We start from the raw sequence: 7,500 nt of genomic DNA, 5'->3' as shown, positions 1-7,500 counted from the left end.
CTGGAGGCATCTTCATCCATGCTGTTGGTTCTACTTGTGGGTTTATTAAAGAATGACACCTCACAGTTTTATCCATTTATAGCTGAACAAGTCCCTGTGAATGAGTTATTACTATAGAAATCACAATTTATTAGAATGAGCACATGAAAACCCATGATTATGTTACAGCTGGAACTACTATAAGAGCCACTGTAGAAAATTAATCAACATTTCCTGACCAACCATTTTCCAGAATTCAACACCAGCATGGGACAAAAAAGCTAGTTTTATCCATCTGATTTATTTAACAGCCACCTAACCTGTGTCTGGTTCATTTGCCATGAGCTGCTAATAATATGCATCAGATGTGTTTGAAACCTTGTAGTGACATCATAAACTGAGCTTATACATTGCCCCAAATTTATCTTAAACAATAGTAATAAGAATATCTGCTTTAAAAAGGAAAATGTGAATTAAGAAAATGTTGTTTTAACACAATTTGATAACAGATCTATACTCAAAATCAGCATCTGAGATATTTACAAGTATAATAAACAAAAGTAATAAAGTGATTTTATTATGGTGTACAAAATTCCCTCTGCCAATCCTGGCAGTCCAATTATCCACACAGAATGTGAGTATAATACATAACTAATTTAAAAAATACAAAGACTAAGAAAGAGAAAGGGGGTTGACAAAAAACCTGACAAGTGCACAAGGCTACAATAACAAACACAACAAGACTAATTAAAAAGAAAAGGAGCAAGTTAACCTCACAAACACGAGGCGAAGAGAATGACAGAAAACTCCTGTCATTCTACCAAAAACCCTTAAAATCCCCAAAGACAAAAGCACGATAAATTATACACAGAAAGATAAAGTTTACGGCACACACCGCTCCGTCTGCGTATAAACTATAAAGGCGATGGAACGCTCCGTCTGCGTATAAACTATAAAGGGGATGGAACGCTCCGTCTGCGTATAAACTATAAAGGGGATGGAACGCTCCGTCTGCGTATAAACTATAAAGGCGATGGAACGCTCCGTCTGCGTATAAACTATAAAGGCGATGGAACGCTCCGTCTGCGTATAAACTATAAAGGGGATGGAACGCTCCGTCTGCGTATAAACTATAAAGGGGATGGAACGCTCCGTCTGCGTATAAACTATAAAGGGGATGGAACGCTCCGTCTGCGTATAAACTATAAAGGGGATGGAACGCTCCGTCTGCGTATAAACTATAAAGGGGATGGAACGCTCCGTCTGCGTATAAACTATAAAGGGGATGGAACGCTCCGTCTGCGTATAAACTATAAAGGCGATGGAACGCTCCGTCTGCGTATAAACTATAAAGGGGATGGAACGCTCCGTCTGCGTATAAACTATAAAGGGGATGGAACGCTCCGTCTGCGTATAAACTATAAAGGCGATGGAACGCTCCGTCTGCGTATAAACTATAAAGGGGATGGAACGCTCCGTCTGCGTATAAACTATAAAGGGGATGGAGCGCTCCGTCTGCGTATAAACTATAAAGGGGATGGAACGCTCCGTCTGCGTATAAACTATAAAGGGGATGGAACGCTCCGTCTGCGTATAAACTATAAAGGCGATGGAACGCTCCGTCTGCGTATAAACTATAAAGGGGATGGAACGCTCCGTCTGCGTATAAACTATAAAGGGGATGGAACGCTCCGTCTGCGTATAAACTATAAAGGGGATGGAACGCTCCGTCTGCGTATAAACTATAAAGGCGATGGAACGCTCCGTCTGCGTATAAACTATAAAGGGGATGGAACGCTCCGTCTGCGTATAAACTATAAAGGGGATGGAACGCTCCGTCTGCGTATAAACTATAAAGGCGATGGAACGCTCCGTCTGCGTATAAACTATAAAGGGGATGGAACGCTCCGTCTGCGTATAAACTATAAAGGGGATGGAGCGCTCCGTCTGCGTATAAACTATAAAGGGGATGGAACGCTCCGTCTGCGTATAAACTATAAAGGCGATGGAACGCTCCGTCTGCGTATAAACTATAAAGGGGATGGAACGCTCCGTCTGCGTATAAACTATAAAGGCGATGGAACGCTCCGTCTGCGTATAAACTATAAAGGCGATGGAACGCTCCGTCTGCGTATAAACTATAAAGGGGATGGAACGCTCCGTCTGCGTATAAACTATAAAGGGGATGGAGCGCTCCGTCTGCGTATAAACTATAAAGGGGATGGAACGCTCCGTCTGCGTATAAACTATAAAGGCGATGGAACGCTCCGTCTGCGTATAAACTATAAAGGGGATGGAACGCTCCGTCTGCGTATAAACTATAAAGGGGATGGAACGCTCCGTCTGCGTATAAACTATAAAGGGGATGGAACGCTCCGTCTGCGTATAAACTATAAAGGGGATGGAACGCTCCGTCTGCGTATAAACTATAAAGGTGATGGAACGCTCCGTCTGCGTATAAACTATAAAGGGGATGGAGCGCTCCGTCTGCGTATAAACTATAAAGGGGATGGAGCGCTCCGTCTGCGTATAAACTATAAAGGGGATGGAGCACTCCGTCTGCGTATAAACTATAAAGGGGATGGAGCGCTCCGTCTGCGTATAAACTATAAAGGCGATGGAACGCTCCGTCTGCGTATAAACTGTAAAGGCGATGGAACGCTCCGTCTGCGTATAAACTATAAAGGTGATGGAACGCTCCGTCTGCGTATAAACTATAAAGGGGATGGAGCGCTCCGTCTGCGTATAAACTATAAAGGGGATGGAGCGCTCCGTCTGCGTATAAACTATAAAGGGGATGGAACGCTCCGTCTGCGTATAAACTATAAAGGCGATGGAACGCTCCGTCTGCGTATAAACTATAAAGGGGATGGAACGCTCCGTCTGCGTATAAACTATAAAGGGGATGGAACGCTCCGTCTGCGTATAAACTATAAAGGGGATGGAGCGCTCCGTCTGCGTATAAACTATAAAGGGGATGGAACGCTCCGTCTGCGTACAAACTATAAAGGGGATGGAACGCTCCGTCTGCGTATAAACTATAAAGGGGATGGAACGCTCCGTCTGCGTATAAACTATAAAGGGGATGGAACGCTCCGTCTGCGTATAAACTATAAAGGGGATGGAACGCTCCGTCTGCGTATAAACTATAAAGGGGATGGAACGCTCCGTCTGCGTATAAACTATAAAGGGGATGGAACGCTCCGTCTGCGTATAAACTATAAAGGGGATGGAACGCTCCGTCTGCGTATAAACTATAAAGGGGATGGAACGCTCCGTCTGCGTATAAACTATAAAGGGGATGGAACGCTCCGTCTGCGTATAAACTATAAAGGGGATGGAACGCTCCGTCTGCGTATAAACTATAAAGGCGATGGAACGCTCCGTCTGCGTATAAACTATAAAGGGGATGGAACGCTCCGTCTGCGTATAAACTATAAAGGGGATGGAACGCTCCGTCTGCGTATAAACTATAAAGGCGATGGAACGCTCCGTCTGCGTATAAACTATAAAGGGGATGGAACGCTCCGTCTGCGTATAAACTATAAAGGGGATGGAGCGCTCCGTCTGCGTATAAACTATAAAGGGGATGGAACGCTCCGTCTGCGTATAAACTATAAAGGCGATGGAACGCTCCGTCTGCGTATAAACTATAAAGGGGATGGAACGCTCCGTCTGCGTATAAACTATAAAGGCGATGGAACGCTCCGTCTGCGTATAAACTATAAAGGCGATGGAACGCTCCGTCTGCGTATAAACTATAAAGGGGATGGAACGCTCCGTCTGCGTATAAACTATAAAGGGGATGGAGCGCTCCGTCTGCGTATAAACTATAAAGGGGATGGAACGCTCCGTCTGCGTATAAACTATAAAGGCGATGGAACGCTCCGTCTGCGTATAAACTATAAAGGGGATGGAACGCTCCGTCTGCGTATAAACTATAAAGGGGATGGAACGCTCCGTCTGCGTATAAACTATAAAGGGGATGGAACGCTCCGTCTGCGTATAAACTATAAAGGGGATGGAACGCTCCGTCTGCGTATAAACTATAAAGGTGATGGAACGCTCCGTCTGCGTATAAACTATAAAGGCGATGGAACGCTCCGTCTGCGTACAAACTATAAAGGCGATGGAACGCTCCGTCTGCGTATAAACTATAAAGGCGATGGAACGCTCCGTCTGCGTACAAACTATAAAGGGGATGGAACGCTCCGTCTGCGTACAAACTATAAAGGCGATGGAACGCTCCGTCTGCGTATAAACTATAAAGGCGATGGAACGCTCCGTCTGCGTATAAACTGTAAAGGCGATGGAACGCTCCGTCTGCGTATAAACTATAAAGGCGATGGAACGCTCCGTCTGCGTATAAACTATAAAGGGGATGGAACGCTCCGTCTGCGTATAAACTATAAAGGCGATGGAACGCTCCGTCTGCGTATAAACTATAAAGGGGATGGAACGCTCCGTCTGCGTATAAACTATAAAGGCGATGGAACGCTCCGTCTGCGTATAAACTGTAAAGGCGATGGAACGCTCCGTCTGCGTATAAACTATAAAGGCGATGGAACGCTCCGTCTGCGTATAAACTATAAAGGGGATGGAACGCTCCGTCTGCGTATAAACTATAAAGGGGATGGAACGCTCCGTCTGCGTATAAACTATAAAGGGGATGGAACGCTCCGTCTGCGTATAAACTATAAAGGGGATGGAACGCTCCGTCTGCGTATAAACTATAAAGGCGATGGAACGCTCCGTCTGCGTATAAACTATAAAGGGGATGGAACGCTCCGTCTGCGTATAAACTATAAAGGGGATGGAACGCTCCGTCTGCGTATAAACTATAAAGGGGATGGAACGCTCCGTCTGCGTATAAACTATAAAGGGGATGGAGCGCTCCGTCTGCGTATAAACTATAAAGGGGATGGAACGCTCCGTCTGCGTATAAACTATAAAGGGGATGGAACGCTCCGTCTGCGTATAAACTATAAAGGGGATGGAACGCTCCGTCTGCGTATAAACTATAAAGGGGATGGAACGCTCCGTCTGCGTATAAACTATAAAGGCGATGGAACGCTCCGTCTGCGTATAAACTATAAAGGGGATGGAACGCTCCGTCTGCGTATAAACTATAAAGGGGATGGAACGCTCCGTCTGCGTATAAACTATAAAGGGGATGGAGCGCTCCGTCTGCGTATAAACTATAAAGGGGATGGAACGCTCCGTCTGCGTATAAACTATAAAGGGGATGGAACGCTCCGTCTGCGTATAAACTATAAAGGGGATGGAACGCTCCGTCTGCGTATAAACTATAAAGGTGATGGAACGCTCCGTCTGCGTATAAACTATAAAGGGGATGGAGCGCTCCGTCTGCGTATAAACTATAAAGGGGATGGAGCGCTCCGTCTGCGTATAAACTATAAAGGGGATGGAACGCTCCGTCTGCGTATAAACTATAAAGGGGATGGAGCGCTCCGTCTGCGTATAAACTATAAAGGGGATGGAACGCTCCGTCTGCGTATAAACTATAAAGGGGATGGAACGCTCCGTCTGCGTATAAACTATAAAGGGGATGGAACGCTCCGTCTGCGTATAAACTATAAAGGGGATGGAACGCTCCGTCTGCGTATAAACTATAAAGGGGATGGAACGCTCCGTCTGCGTATAAACTATAAAGGGGATGGAGCGCTCCGTCTGCGTATAAACTATAAAGGGGATGGAACGCTCCGTCTGCGTATAAACTATAAAGGCGATGGAACGCTCCGTCTGCGTATAAACTATAAAGGCGATGGAACGCTCCGTCTGCGTATAAACTATAAAGGGGATGGAACGCTCCGTCTGCGTATAAACTATAAAGGGGATGGAACGCTCCGTCTGCGTATAAACTATAAAGGGGATGGAGCGCTCCGTCTGCGTATAAACTATAAAGGGGATGGAACGCTCCGTCTGCGTATAAACTATAAAGGGGATGGAACGCTCCGTCTGCGTATAAACTATAAAGGGGATGGAACGCTCCGTCTGCGTATAAACTATAAAGGTGATGGAACGCTCCGTCTGCGTATAAACTATAAAGGGGATGGAGCGCTCCGTCTGCGTATAAACTATAAAGGGGATGGAGCGCTCCGTCTGCGTATAAACTATAAAGGGGATGGAACGCTCCGTCTGCGTATAAACTATAAAGGGGATGGAGCGCTCCGTCTGCGTATAAACTATAAAGGGGATGGAACGCTCCGTCTGCGTATAAACTATAAAGGGGATGGAACGCTCCGTCTGCGTATAAACTATAAAGGGGATGGAACGCTCCGTCTGCGTATAAACTATAAAGGGGATGGAACGCTCCGTCTGCGTATAAACTATAAAGGGGATGGAACGCTCCGTCTGCGTATAAACTATAAAGGGGATGGAGCGCTCCGTCTGCGTATAAACTATAAAGGGGATGGAACGCTCCGTCTGCGTATAAACTATAAAGGCGATGGAACGCTCCGTCTGCGTATAAACTATAAAGGGGATGGAACGCTCCGTCTGCGTATAAACTATAAAGGGGATGGAACGCTCCGTCTGCGTATAAACTATAAAGGGGATGGAACGCTCCGTCTGCGTATAAACTATAAAGGGGATGGAGCGCTCCGTCTGCGTATAAACTATAAAGGGGATGGAACGCTCCGTCTGCGTATAAACTATAAAGGGGATGGAACGCTCCGTCTGCGTATAAACTATAAAGGGGATGGAACGCTCCGTCTGCGTATAAACTATAAAGGCGATGGAACGCTCCGTCTGCGTATAAACTATAAAGGGGATGGAACGCTCCGTCTGCGTATAAACTATAAAGGCGATGGAACGCTCCGTCTGCGTATAAACTATAAAGGGGATGGAGCGCTCCGTCTGCGTATAAACTATAAAGGGGATGGAGCGCTCCGTCTGCGTATAAACTATAAAGGGGATGGAGCGCTCCGTCTGCGTATAAACTATAAAGGGGATGGAACGCTCCGTCTGCGTATAAACTATAAAGGGGATGGAACGCTCCGTCTGCGTATAAACTATAAAGGGGATGGAACGCTCCGTCTGCGTATAAACTATAAAGGGGATGGAGCGCTCCGTCTGCGTATAAACTATAAAGGGGATGGAACGCTCCGTCTGCGTATAAACTATAAAGGGGATGGAACGCTCCGTCTGCGTATAAACTATAAAGGGGATGGAACGCTCCGTCTGCGTATAAACTATAAAGGGGATGGAGCGCTCCGTCTGCGTATAAACTATAAAGGGGATGGAACGCTCCGTCTGCGTATAAACTATAAAGGGGATGGAACGCTCCGTCTGCGTATAAACTATAAAGGGGATGGAACGCTCCGTCTGCGTATAAACTATAAAGGGGATGGAACGCTCCGTCTGCGTATAAACTATAAAGGGGATGGAGCGCTCCGTCTGCGTATAAACTATAAAGGCGATGGAACGCTCCGTCTGCGTATAAACTATAAAGGGGATGGAACGCTCCGTCTGCGTATAAACTATAAAGGGGATGGAACG

This window comes from Pangasianodon hypophthalmus, chromosome 7, assembly GCF_027358585.1.
Source record: "Pangasianodon hypophthalmus isolate fPanHyp1 chromosome 7, fPanHyp1.pri, whole genome shotgun sequence".
Classification (NCBI taxonomy): domain Eukaryota; kingdom Metazoa; phylum Chordata; class Actinopteri; order Siluriformes; family Pangasiidae; genus Pangasianodon; species Pangasianodon hypophthalmus.
Note: the sequence above shows the minus strand (reverse complement) of the source record.